Raw genomic sequence first — 14,988 nt, 5'->3', positions numbered from 1 at the left:
TGAAAACACTGTGCAAATTAAGCAGCCTGTATGTCGTATTTTCTAAATTTACATGTGAAATTGGCTGTACAAACTGGACACAAATTGAATTGCACAGGCTCTAAATTCGTTCAACAATGAGTTGGCAAAAGTAGAATCAAAGTTGGTAGGGAGATGTTTGTTGAGCTATGAAATTAGATGAATAAATATACATCTCCTAAGGAGTCACAGATGCCCATTGATTAGGGAATGACTGATCAAATCATAGCATATGAATGTAATGAAATAATACTGTTCCATAAGAAAAAAAAAAAAAAAATCCAGAGAACCAAGGAGAGGATTGATGCAGAGAGAAGGAGGCAGAGCCAAAACAAGTTACACAATGATTACAATAATGCAAGGAAAATAGCACTGAAAAACATAAGTATTTAAATTAAATGCACTGACCAATCTAAGTTCCAGAGTACTGTTGATGAAAAACACCTTACCTCTGCCCACCCTAGTCCAATTCAGCAGAGATAATGAAAAAAGAAATGTTGCATGTGCTATAAGACAAAATAGTTTTGTTGAATGTGTTTTTTACTTAACTACATTTCTCTGTTCTAAGGTAGGATTCTATGGAAATGACTATGTTGTTACAAACAAAAATCACCAAGAAACATTTTTTTGGGAGGAAGGGGAGGTTGAGTGGTTTCTATTCCACTATTATATAAGATAAACAACTATAGGATATGAGATTTAAGGAATCTTGAAGATTATCTAAGACCCAACAAGCACTTATTAAGCTACTATTGTGTGTCACTGTGCTAAAAGCTGAGGGCAAAAATACAATAAATGAAATAATTACTATTCTCAATAAAAGGACCTTACATTCTTTAGGAGGGAGGAGAAAACAAGGACATGTGTCCATAGACATAGAACAAATATAAAGAAAATAAAAACAAAGTAAAATATAAGGTAGTTGGATTATAGAAGATAGTAACAATTGAGAGGAATAGGAAAGATTGCATATAGAAAGTGATGCTTGAAAAGCATCCTGAAGAAAGACAGGGATTCTAGGAGACTGAGTTGAAGGAGGAGCACATTCCAGGTATAGAGGATAACCAATGCAAAGGCAGGAAGAAGGGAAATGGAGTATACCAAGAGGAGCATAGAAAAGGTCACATGGCTACTTGTCACATCTTGCTAGGTTTATAGAAACAGAATGGGTCGCAAATTCCTTTCCTTTACAAATATATGGAAATAAGCAAAGCCTTTAAAAGGATAAGGACTGTTGTTTTTGTATGACTACATGAGTCATGCAAAAGGAGAGTCACTAAATCATTGCAAAGACCACTGAGCTTTTGATAGCTGTTAAAATCCTTAGGTGGGAAGTACATGCTATAAAACTCTAAGGTTAGCTTATTTCCTGTCCTAACTGGTTTAAAAAAATAATTCTTCGAAACATGCATTCACCAGTTAAAAGCTGAGACTCTTCAAGAGAACAAACTACATTAATTGACCTGAGATGCCAACTGACGCAGAGAAGTTAGAACCAAGAAACGTCACAGTACAATTTTTTACACAGTGAACTCTTTTTGATTTTGCTTTCTATGATCAAATGTTTTGCTTTTTTCACTATCCTGTTCACAATCTATAATATTCATTTCTCTCTTTTCCTTTGGGTTTTGGTCATGACCCAGATGCTTTTAAGCTGTATGACCCTGAGTAAATCACTCTGTGGGCTTCTGTTTCTTCTTTCAAACATGCAACCTTTATTGTCATCCCCATCTCTAATATTCAATGACCTTATAATTTTAATAATAAAATAATATTTATTGTTATAATACTATAATAATACTTAATTTCTATCAAATTGTTTGCTGTCTTGGTGGGGGGAGGTAAGGAAGGAAGGGAGAAAAATTTAGGACACAAAGTCTTACAAAAATGAATGTTGAAACTTATCTTTATATATATTTGAGTTTATTTTATTTTACTTTATTTTATTTTGGTGAGGCAATAAGGGTTAAATGACTTGCCCAGGATACATAGCATTAAATGTATGAAACTGGATTTGAACTCAGGTCCTCCTGACTTCAGGGTTTGTGCTCTATCCATTACAATATCTATCTGCTCCCTCTTCATATGTACTTGGAAAAATAAAATACTATTGGGAAAAAAATATAATAATATAATAACAAAATGAAAAGTATGTTTGCTGGCTAAAAATTTATAGAAAATATTTGTATTGTGGTTCCTTAAATAAGTTACTTACAATTTTGCATTATTTTTTTTAATGAAACTGTTTATAAAAGACACATAATCTTATTTAAATAAAAGTTTTGGTGAATGTAATTGAAATACACTGGTAAATGTTTAACAACCAGTTGGAGAGGAGGGAGAAAGGTAGGTATGACACACTTTTAAGCTTACTCTACCTTGAACAACATTTTCTCCACTTTCTTAAGTCTAGACTTAACAAAAGAATAAATTGAGCCCTAATTTATAGAATTTTCCAACTTTCAAAATAGTCACACTGAAAATGTAATAATCAGATCTCTTGAATTGCCTCCAGCATAATGTATTATTGTTATATTATATACATTAATAAAAATTACTAATAAACAACAATATTACTATCATTATGTAGTATGACTTGCCAAATATGAGGAATTTGAAGAAATATTAGAAAATTAAAACTGATAAAGAGAGAATTAAATGGATCCAGGAGAATAATATTTACAACCATCATAATATTAAAAGAAATATATCTCTGAATAATAGTGAAGACCATTCTTAGTCCCAAAAAACAGGTAAGAAAATGCACCAGAGAAGCAAAGGCTAATGGGGACAGAATGTTGCACATGTCACCATTGTATTAGTTGTTTTTGCCTAATTTTTTTCATTATTGTAAGGTGGAATGAGGAATATATCAAAAAAGTTGATATAAAAACATAATGATGTCGTTCCCCTTCATTCCCCTCCCCCAAGGAAATAAATTATATTTTAACTCCTCCCTCCCTCCAGTTTTTCCCTACTCTCCCCTGAATTTGGGTTGGACAACTTGGATTTGTATATCAGCTAAGACAATGTTCTTAACTTTTTGTATGTGTCATGGATCCATCTAGCAATATAATAGACCTATGGAACCTTTCTCAGAATAGTTTTTTTTTTTTTTTTTAATTCATGATCAAAGGATATGTTAATTTCAGCTAGAATCAATCAATCAGTCAGGAAGCATATAATGACTGCTACATATGAGGCACTGAGCTAAGGTGCTAGAGAGAGAAAGGAAAGAAGCAGTCCCAGCTTCAAAGAGTTCCTATTTTAATAGGGGGGACAATATGAAAAATTAAGATGTAAATTTTTTTTTCTCATCCACGTTTACAGGTCCCCTGAAACATAATCACAGGATCCCAAGGGGTCCATGGACCCATGTTAGAAATCCTCTGACCTAAGAGCTGCCCCGCCATGCTTTCATACTCTCTTCAAAGATAAAATTAAGTAAGTGGACTCCTTCTTTTGAAAGACTGAGCTCCCTCCACATTTTTCAATCTAATACAGAGTTTAAAAAAAAATTATAACTCTTGATCTGGCTCCATACTATGCCAAGCACTCTATAAAGTAAGTTAAAAAGGCACAGCACTCTTGTCCTCTAGAAGTTTCTTAATGACTCAATTTGGCTTCCTTTCCTGATTGAATTATCTCAAGGATTTTTCTTCTTCCTAATTCACTCTGCCTACACAGACACAGCCTAAAACAGAGAGTGAATGAACAGCAGAGAAATTACAGCTTGTACCATAAATGACAAAAGCCTTTTCTTTTAACACAGGTAATGCCCTTTGACAGCCTCATTTAAAGGAAACGCCTGTTAGACCCATTTTTCCCAGAGATGAAACTATAATGCACCAGATGCCCCCACAACTAGTAACTGTGAAAGAAATAAGCCAGCAAGAATTTAGAGTTCTAGCCCATCAAAAGTAAATTAAAACATGTTCTATCAGCCAACTCTCCTGATTTTTTCTTCAGCTGAATAACTATTTTTCCACTTTCCACATCCTTTTAAACAAAACCCAATCCCTTCCTATTTCTCAGGAATTTAATGGCATTAAAAGGCACTGGTCCTTTCTGTCTTTTCTAATGCTGGCATGTACAATAAATTGACCTGCAGGAATAAAAACATTTTTCAAGTTGGATCTAGCAATAATCTCTTGGGGATTTTAATGCAATCAGTAGCACATGTCTTTAAAAACTCTCAAATAATTGTCTCCCAACCCTCTTATTATCTCTACCATATATTTGACATTTGACTCTATCCAACTCTACCAAGCACTTTATTAAATATTAACTTGAATTCTTCTCTAATTGGTCTGTATGCATGTCTGATCTCCCCAACCAGAGAATAAACCCTTTGAAGGTAGGCAACAAATCATGTTTTTTGTCCTTCAAATACAAATAATACATAGACTGAACTCAGTCACAGAAAAGCAAACTAAATAGTTCTAAACAAGTATTAATCACACTCCCATAAATTATGAATAGTAGATTTTCCTCCTCAGATATATTTGATTTGTTTTTTTTTAATATTTACTATTAAGAATTTATTTTTTCTAAATCCCACTCCCCCACACAGCCACACACTGAAAAAATAGAAACAAAAAATCCAGATTTTAACAAATACTCAAGTAAAATACATTGCCATATTGGTCATGTCCGAAAATGTGTGTTTCATTCAACATATTTAGTCTATTGCCTCTCTGTTGGGAGATGGACAGCATCCTTCATCATCAATTCTCTTTTCTCAGATGTTGTAAACAAATATTAGTTATCTTCAGGCCTCTTGGTACTATTCAGCAACAATTTTTTTTTTTTTTTTTTAAATAATGCCTTGTACACTAAAGAAATTAATTTGTTCTGGATACCACAAAACCAGTCTCTTGTGGAGGTCAATGAATTATTCTATACTTTTTTGTCTTTTCCCTGTTTGAATAGCTCTAGTGTCCTCCTTCCCTAAACTACCTCCCATTTGTCTTGTGTTTATTCTATATAAATTCTCATATATGTACATCTTGTCTTCACTAATAGAATGTAAATTCCTCAAGCCTACAGATTGTTCTGTATTTGTTTCTACATTCCCAGAGCCTGTTATGTAGTTGTACAAAAGTAATTGTTGATTATCTGCTATGATATCCTCAGAAGAAAAGGATGAAGGTTTAAATCCCATTTCTCATACTTTCTAGCCTAATGGCAATAGGCAGGTCTTTCTGTTTGTCTGTGTGTGTGTGTGTTTGTGTGTGTGTGTGTTTGTGTGTGTGTGTGTGTATATTGTATTATGTTGTTTTGTGTTGTGTTCAGTCATTTGTAATCATCTATGATTCTTCATAACCCCATTTGGAGAAGCAACCAGATGGCACAGTGGACAGAACACCAGTGCTGGAGTCAGGGGACCTGAATTCAAATCCAGCCTCAGACATTTAAAATACTTATTAAAATCACCTAATTCCAACTGCCTCATTAAAAAAAAAAAATTAGAAAATAACTTCATGTTGGGTTTTCTAAGTAATGCTATTAAGGTGGCTTGCCATTTCCTTCTCCAGCTCATTTTGCAGATGAGGAACTGAGGCAAATAAGGGTGAGAGACTCGTCCAGGATCACACAACTAGTTAGAATCTGAGGCAGGTTTTGAACTCACAAAATGAGTTTTTCTGACTCCAGGCCCAGCACTTTAACCAACTGGGCTTAGAATGTTTTTCTTTTTTCATTTTTTTTCTTTTATCTTTGGGTCCCCAATTCCTGACACAATGCTCAGCACATAGGAGGCACTACTCATACTTACTGAGGTTTAGATCTGCTATTAGACAACTGGACTTTTGGAGAGAATCTCAACTTCTCCTAATAGACTACAGGTGTACCACATTTAATGTTTTTAATGGGTTTCACAAAAACATATTTTTTAAAAATGTCAAATAGTTGGTTGTAAAAGGCCAAATCAGAAAGAGACCGAGCCAGAAGTTAATAAATTGGCTATTGTGGAAAGACACAACTTCTAAATCTACAGGGTACATTCTTCCATTCTGGATTATAAACAAATAGCCCCAAAATCATTTTTCTAACTTCTCTGTAGGAGGGCAAGACTGTATTGAGAGGTTACAGCTAAACTGGCATTTTAGAGGGAAGGTCACAAAGTGACATTTGAGATATTCACAACAGGTGTCCCAAATCACACTATGCAACTACAAAACAGGCTTTTAGGATTAAAATCATCACGAATTAGAATACATAGTTCAAGAAGGGGAATGGTACAGTGGAAAGAGTTGGAACTAAGAGTTACAGCTGATTTTCAGTTCTGGTTCTGCAAATGGTAACATTAACTATGCTTGACATTCATGCGGCACTTTAAAGTTTACAAAAGGCTTTACAAACATGAGTTTTAGTTAGTTCATGAGTGGCCTTAGATAAATTACTTTCTTGTTTGAGGCAGGAAGGAAGGGAGGAGAGAGGGAAGAAGGAAGGAGAGAAGGAAGGAAGGGAGGGAGGGAGGGAGGAAGAGAGGAAGGAAGGAGAAAAGGAGAGAAGGAGGGAAGGAGGGAAGGAAGGAAGGAGGGACAGCCTGGCCAGCTTTTTGTAGTTTATTCATCAGTTAAGAATAAGAGTGATAATTTTTTTGTTCCCACAATTTTCAGCATAGTGCACAGAATGCTAGGTCTAAAATCAATGAAGACCTGAGTTCAAATCCAGCCTTAGATTTATTCACTTTGTGATAGGGCAATTAAGTGGCCCAGTGGATAAAGTACCTCAATTATAAAATGGAGTAATTAGATTAAATGGCCTGGAAACTCCTTTTCATCTCCAACTCTGACCAGATAGATCTAAGAAGAAGTCCTATAATATAGTGGCAAGGCACTAACAAGTTTTTTTTAATTCCATCTCTGCTATGTTAATTAGTTTTGTGACTGAGCAAGTCATCTAAACTATAGTTTGCTCATCTGTGAAATGGGGCTAATAATATCATTGCATCCTATCTCATGAGGTTGTTGAGGAAAAAAAAGCATTTTGTCATATATTAAGCACTAGATTAATGTGAATGTTTATGATGGGTCTGTGGTGTTATCTGTGAGAAGGCTGTGTGTGTTTTCTAAGGAGTAGACAACTGAGGTATTATTGTCCTATGTTATATTCATTTCTAGAAACATTGCCTCTCCTTTTTCTTTCCTTTCTTCACTCTTTTACTAGCATAGAAAAACAGTTAAGGATAAGCAATTAACAAACCAATCATCTGAGCATCCAACAATGTATATAACATTGTGTTCTTTAGGGACTTAGGGATACAAGGAAACTTGAGAGCTGTCCACCCTCGGGCAACAGAATAATACAAAAGTAGACAGCTGCTACAGACAATCAATCAATTAAAAAATTAAGTAAATATTAACATTAAAGCACTAACTACAGCAGCCCCTGAAAACTTTGAGGCAAGGCCAGTCTTTGGTGGATTTGCCCACAGTACCAACAGAAGTCAGAAATGGAGTGAACTATTTAAAAGGCAGGTCTGTGTGACAGAGGGTGGTACGACTAGGTGGTGCCATAGTGCATAGAGCACTAGCCTTGGAGTTAGGAAGCCAAGTTCAAAGCCAGCTTCAGACACTTCCTACCTGTGTGACTCTGGGAAAGTCACTTCGCCTCAGTTTCCTCATCTGTAAAATGAGCTGGAGAAGGAAATGGCAAAATATTTCACTATCTTTGCCAATTAAATCTCAAATAGGGTCACAAATGAAACAACTGAACAGCAACAATACACATAAAATGGGAAGTCACATCATGGGCGGCATATAGTCTATTCTGTGATAGGGCAGGAGTCGGGGAGAAAAGCAGATGCTTATATTAGAATTTTCATGATGAAAGATTTTACCAAATTCATGGTTGGGTTCCCCTCATCCCAATTCCCCCCACATCAAAATACATCAAATCAGTGCACACAATAATAAACTTAGAAGTAGAAGGGAACTTAAGAGTTCATCAATCCCATCCTTTCGCTTTATGAGGGAAGAAGCAGGAGCAGAGATTGTTTTAGCCAGGATCACTCACGTAACAATCGAGAATTCAAACTCAGGTCTCCTGAATCCAAATTCTTACCACAGTGCTCTAACCACAGCACACTATCTCTCCAAAGGAAGTAAAAATGTTTGGCCTTAGAAATATGTTCATTTAAAAAATTTATAGGAGGATACATCTGGAGAAAAAACAGGAATATATTGCCTATGGCTGGGCTAAAGAGAATGACTGTCAGGAGCTAGGAGTAGATAGAGCACTAGCCCTGAAGTCAGGAGGACCTGAGTTCAAATCTGACCTCCGGCACTTAACACTTCCTGGCTATGTGACCCTGGACAAGTCACTTGACTTTAACAGCCTCTGCAAATAAAATAACTGTAATTAATACATGTTTATTGACTGATTGATCAGACAGCAGGTTAACTTGTACAAGCCAACTTTTAGTAACTGTGCCCAAATTTTGATGGCCATTTGGGGCAGCTATAAATTTCAATGGTGACAGAATTTTGCAAGGCAGCTAAATCTCTGCGTAAACTCTCTTTTCTTAGTTCATTTATTTAATCACTAGACGACAGTATAAATGAGTGCCTTACAGGGCACAGCCTTAGGTAATTACCTTTCTCAATAGTTGGTACTGATCAATTAGAGTCTTTCTACTTATAAAATTTGAAACAGACTAGATACTTATTACCTGGCTGGTGGTTAGTTCTACAATCTATGATGCCAGAGGGAAGGAGGAGACTAGCTTTGGTTTCCCATCTCTATAAAAAGCCAAGATTACCACGTAGGAACAGCTTTCCTGGGGTGGATGGAGGTAGGTGATCAAGGGTCCATCCACAGACTAGAGGGAATGATGGAAGGTTGTAATGAGCAGACTATCTCAAGATGACAATAGTGAATGTCCCTCCATCCCTTCCTCTTCCTCCTATATCCTGATGGATCTTTGTACCAAAAGTCCAATAACTCCTAGGTGGTACAGTGGAGAGAGTGCTGGTCTTGGAATCTTTGAATTCTCCCAAGTTCAAATGCAACCTCAGACCCTTAGTAGCTGTAATGTGATCCTGAGCCAGTTATTTCACTGTATAAACTCTTGGTTTAATCACTTTGAGGTTTAATCTCCCCCAGCACCAAAAGAGGGAATTGGGAGAAAAGGCTTCTAAGACATCTAGCTATTCTGAAAAAAAGAATACATTCTCTTTTCAGTGAGATGTAATTATATTGGATAATTTAAAAAGTTCTCTAAATGAACTCTAAATGGATGATCCCACATAATATTTCAGGTATTGAGCTTTTAGTATGAGTAAACATGCCTATTGCTCTGAACATTTCTGGCCAATCTGGTTCCTGTGAAAACCTTTAAAAAAAACAACAACAACAACTGGCACAGACTGAGGATGGTTAGATCTGGCCAAGACAATTCCCAGGACACTAGAGCCACTGGGTAAAATTTCCCAGGACTCAGGTTCCTCTTATTTCCCATTTAGAAAAAAGTTTTGTTTTCTTTAAGAGTTTTTTTTTTTTTAATGTTTCCCCATAGACACTGAGGAAATATACAAGTAGCCTCTGAGAAAATCCAGTGCTCCTACCAATTTTATGTAAGTTCAATTCTAGCTTATATTAAAATGACTTATGTTTCAATGCAAAGTATAATTTTGTCATCCAAAGCACATGATTCTACATTAAAGAATTAGATCACCTATTTAATTTTACTCTAAGACTTTATATTGGTTGATTGGTTTCCATGATGGAATCAATAAATATTTGTACATCAAAATGCTATGGTGAAGACAAAAGCATTGTGATATATGCTCCTACCTTCAGAGTTTATAATTGAAATGAGAAGACCAATGTGGGGAGAAAAATTAAGAGAATAATACAATGCACATTAGGTTCCATTATCAAAAAGGAGTTGAGAATTTTAAAAATGTTTTTACATATAATGAAACAAAATAAAATAAAAATTTAAATTTTTTCAATTTTAAAAGATTTTTACAAAAATAAGTTTTCGAATTTTTATATAAAATTAAAAATAAAATGTTATTCAAAAATGCAAAGTAAATAAAATATAATAAAACATAGATAAGGTTAAAAAATAAAATGTATTGTCATCTCCTGCAAATGTGAGAAATGGATAGGCATTTTGGTTTCCACAGTTATGAAAATCAAATTGGAGAAATGAAACTTAAAATTAGAAATCTGAAACCCACGAGGATATCAAGGAATAATCAAAGGTGGAGTTTATCTTCTCCCAGAAGAATGTAAACTCGTTGGAGGCAGGGACTGATTTTTGTAATCAGGGGTGGTGGCCTGAGATTTGAAAAAAATCTTTTGCTCTTTGCCCTTAACCCTCCTCTGTTACCTTCCCCCTTCTAGAAGATAAGCTCCCCTGAGAACAGGGACTGGCTATGTAATGTGGAATGGAGATTCATGTATTATAACTTCTGTAATATCCAATTAGTGGAGTATCAGGGAAGGGATCTATGCTTCAGGATAGGAAATAAAATACTGCCTTTGGAGTTTCAAAGGTGTGCCTACTCACCTAGGCATCCATTCTTGCAAGAATGTAAAATAAATCTTTCCTCCATTCATCAGTGAGTCAGTGGAATTCTGTTTTTGTTTGTTTCTTACAAAATTCAAATAAAAAGAAAAAGAAATCGAGATGGCCAGACAAGTCCTACACAAAACTTTAGAGTTCCACTGAGACACCATGACAGCTATTTGAGGTGAAACTAATAGTTTTGGTACTTGTAGCTTAAACCATGGGTGTGACTAATTCTTCATAGCAGGGAGAAATTACTTAATAAATGCTTATTTAAAAAAATTAGTCAGTAGTAGATAACTCACTTTTTACTCATATTTTCTAATTAGAACAAGTCTTTTTTTGTTTTTAAATCTTAAGTCTTTAAATTACCTTCTCACAGTTCTTCAACTTCCTCCAGACTAAAAGGTGTTTTTTTTCTTCCACCTATAGACGGCCTCAGGCCATTACCATAATTTCTGCCCCATTGGTTCCTGTTTAAATTCACTGCTTTTTAAAGATACAAGGGCTAATTAGCTCTTTTACACTTTTCTACAGCTCCCATCCCAATTCACCCCAAACATAAAATTCCCTCAAGCCATAATTAATTTTCTCCCAGCCTAAGCCGATTCCCCAGCCATCCAAATTTCTAAGCCTCAGAATTCTACTTTTTGTCCAGGGCTTCAGAAATGCCTTTTAAAGAAAGAGCAGACACATCATAGAAGAGCTAGTATTTATAGAGCACTCTAAAGTTTACAAGGTATTTTACACACATTATCTCATTTGACACCCCACCACCCACCCCCAAACTACCATGTGTGTGGTAAAGGAGACCTATCTTACAATTCAAGAAAATGGCTCTCAAAGAAGTACCCATGGTCAAACAGCCAGTTTCAGTGGTAGAGATTCAAACCAATTTTTCCTTACTCTAAATAGCTGCAATATAATATCTTTGGATTGTTTCTAACTGAATTTTCAATAGAAGAATAAAACAAAAATTACATTAAACAAACTTAAAACAGAACTCTTCAAAATTGGATAGATCGTAAGCATTCTTGGGGAAAAAAAGAATTTTTTTTTTCATTTCCAGTGCTACTTCAAAATTTTATCTATACAATTGTAGTTTTTTAAATTAATGTAAAATGCTAAAAAATATAGATAAATATGTAAAACGCAGTTAGGTGGCCTAGTAGATAGTGTCGGGCTTGGAGTGAAGAAGACCAGAGTTCAAATTCAGCCTGAGGCACTTAATTGCAGCAGCAGTACGATCTGGATCAAGTCATTTAATCTGGTTTGCCTTTGTTCCCTCATTTGTAAAATGAACTGGAAAAGAAAATGGCAAACTACTCCAATATCTCTGTAAGAAAACTCTATGGACAATATTGATATGCTGGATCACACCATAGGATGATAAAGTGTTGCAAATAATTGAACAATAACAACTGAAAAATATGTTTAGTACTTTTAATTCCACTTGAGAGTTGTGGACTCTTCCAAGAAAGTTTAATAATTTTAAAGAACAGCTGGAGGTTCAAAGAAGTTAAGTGATTTGCCTCTGGTCACATAGCTAGGACAGGATTAGAATTCAGGATTTTCCATAGCCCCATCCAGTTTTAAGACAAGACTCCACGAATATTTCTGCAATTCAAATCTATATGCCTAAATAAGGGTATGGGAGAAAAATCAATTAAGGACCCCTCCTCCAAACAAATGAATTAAAATAAAATGACATGACAAACTTTATGAAATTACATTTGGAAAGTTAATTGACAAAGCCAGACTGAGTTGTGCACCAGCAGCAAACTTGGTAACAATGAACACAGCCTGGTAAACCCCATATATCTGTTCAGACGTGAAAGGTATTACAACCTCTATCTATTCCATCTGAAAAATGCTATCTGTCTTCTAAGAAAATATCCAAATTTCCTTTTCTTTCTTTTTCTTTTTTTTTTTTTCTAAATGGCTAAGGAGCTCATGAGCTTACACACAGGCCACAACATGCAGCAAGTTTCTTCATGTATGAATGAAGGCTTGAGAGGGAGACCAAGCAAGGTCAGTCTTAAAAACAAAATTAAAAAAAAAAAAAAAACAAAAAAACTTGGATTTATTTCTCATTCATTTTCCCTTGTGATCTGGACAGAACTAAAACAGCCTAGTCACAAGATGTCAAAAAAGCAACAGAAAGCAAGGCTAGGAGAGAATCAAGAAATACGGTATCTTCTTCACGGTGGATGATACAGAACAAACGGCAAAAGACTTGTTTATTCCCTTCGTCACCTGACATGGAAACTATTTGAAATCCTTGTTCTCTAGCTTTGTTTTAACAAGTACAGAACACTTACAATTTATTAGTTTCAGGGGGAAATGATGTCTTTTCATGTTTTGATGTTATGTGAAAGTAGAGCATGAGCAAAAAGGAGAGCCAAAAACAAATGCACTGTTAGACACCTTTTTGATACAAATTGAAAATCCCTCTTGCCCCTTCAGGTTATAATTTGTCAAACTTCAGTCAGGATTATTTTATCACCGGAACAGAAAAAGCATTCCATTCATGTGTGCTACAGATGCTGCCGTCCCTATATGACTTACCAAGTCATACCAATGACTTACCAAGTACTAATTGAAAAAAAATCCCTCCAATTATTACAATATTAATAATAATAACTAAATTTTTACATAGTACCTCTTATAGAGAACCCTTATAACAAATTCCCATGTTGTTGTTGTTGTTATTCAATAGCGTTCAACTCTTTATGACACCATTTGGGATTTTCAAGACAAAGATACTGGAGCAGTTTGCCATTTCCTTCTGCCCATTATACAAATGAGGAAACTGAGGTAAACAGGATTAAGTGACTTGCCCAGGATCTTGCAACTAGGAAGTATTTATTTGAGGTTATATTCGAATTCAGGCATCCAGACTCTAGATCTAACATTTTATTTACTGCATCACCTGGCATATTTGCCAAGTCCAAAAGTAGATATATAATTTTGCATAATAATATATCATTTCTCTTTATCAGAATGAGTAGGGACAGGGAGAGAATAAGCATTTTGTGCTTCATAAATATTATCTCATACGATCCTCACAACTTTGGAAATAGGTTTTATTATTACTTTCCCAGGATCATACAGCTCATCCATATCAGAGACCAGATTTGAACTCAGGTCTTCCTAAGTCCAGCTGTATACACTGCTTCATGCTTCATATAGCAACCTATTAAACTACATGATTAGACTGCTCTATGATGATGGAAGATAATAAAAAAATCTGGAATACTATGGGGGTGGAGGAGAATTCTGGAGAGTAATTTCCGAAAGTACTATGCTGATCTTTCTCCTAGCAGATATCAGATGGTTTGGTGAACAAAAGTTGTAGAGGAAAGCCTCCATTCCAGGATTCTTTGGCACAAATTGCTGCCCATTTTTCAGTTACAAGATTTTCATGCATCAGTAGACTTTCTTCCTCCACCTTCATCTCCAATGCATGAAATGGTTCTGCCACATCAGAATCTTTCCTAGGGATTTGGCTGAATCATGAAGCCAAATCTCACTTCCAGGACAAAATCCTCTGAATCACAAGCAATCAGAGAAGATGCACGATTATAGATTTAGGCTTCAAACTGTTCTACAAAAAGGCAAACTGATGCCTAAGGCAGTTAATTGAGTTGCCCATGGTCATCCATAGAGTAAATGATAGACTTGGAATTTAAAAACCAAGATCCTTCTCATTCCTGATCCAGCATTCTTACCACTGGCCTATGCAGCCAAATGTGTCTAAACTCCCATTTCATATATGAGTTCTCACTATGTCACATGCCACATCTTATGAATAAAACAACAAAATTCACTCATCTAAAAAAGGGGAAACTTCAAAGGTTCCTTATCACCTCTCAAGAAAAATTATGGACTCCTCCATCTGCTGTGTAAGGTCTATTGCAACCTGGCTTCAACTTCTCATGCCAGCTTTATTTTCCATTATTCCTCATAATGAATTTGACATTTACTGAGTTGGAAGACTGTTTCCTGACCTCAACACTGTGTCATAAGACATTTCCCCATTCCTGGAATATAGTCCTTCCTTATCTTTACCTCTAAATACATTTATTTTAAAGCTTTGCTCAGGGATTACCTTCTTCATGAAACCTGTCCAGTTCTCCCTCTTTTTAATGCTATCATAAAGGTCACAGTCCTAGAGTGAGAAAGGACCTTAGTCTAACTTATTCATTTTCCAGACAAGAGCACTGTAGCCAAGAGAGTTTAAACGACTTCCCAAGGTCAATGAGGGACTGCAATTCAGGTCCTTGAACTTCTCACCCAACACTTTTCCCACTATACCATGCTATTCTCTCCTTCAAATCATGCTGTTTATTTTACTATCTAGAAATATGTTATACCTTCTCAACCCTCACTCCTTACCTGGAGAATGAAAGTTCCATCTACCATCTATGTTTGCACACCCAATG

General features: G+C 35.5%; 1 protein-coding gene across 2 annotated transcripts in view; it reads right to left on the bottom strand.

Annotated features, from left to right (window-relative positions):
* Window positions 1–14,988, bottom strand: part of PRKAR1B (protein kinase cAMP-dependent type I regulatory subunit beta) — a 245,085-nt gene that overhangs the window by 104,320 nt on the left and 125,777 nt on the right. The gene's annotated exons all lie outside the window — the stretch shown is intronic.

The sequence above is a fragment of the Sarcophilus harrisii genome, chromosome 1 (genome assembly GCF_902635505.1).
Source record: "Sarcophilus harrisii chromosome 1, mSarHar1.11, whole genome shotgun sequence".
Taxonomy (NCBI): Eukaryota; Metazoa; Chordata; class Mammalia; order Dasyuromorphia; family Dasyuridae; genus Sarcophilus; species Sarcophilus harrisii.
Note: the sequence above shows the minus strand (reverse complement) of the source record. Positions and strands in the feature narration are given on the sequence as shown.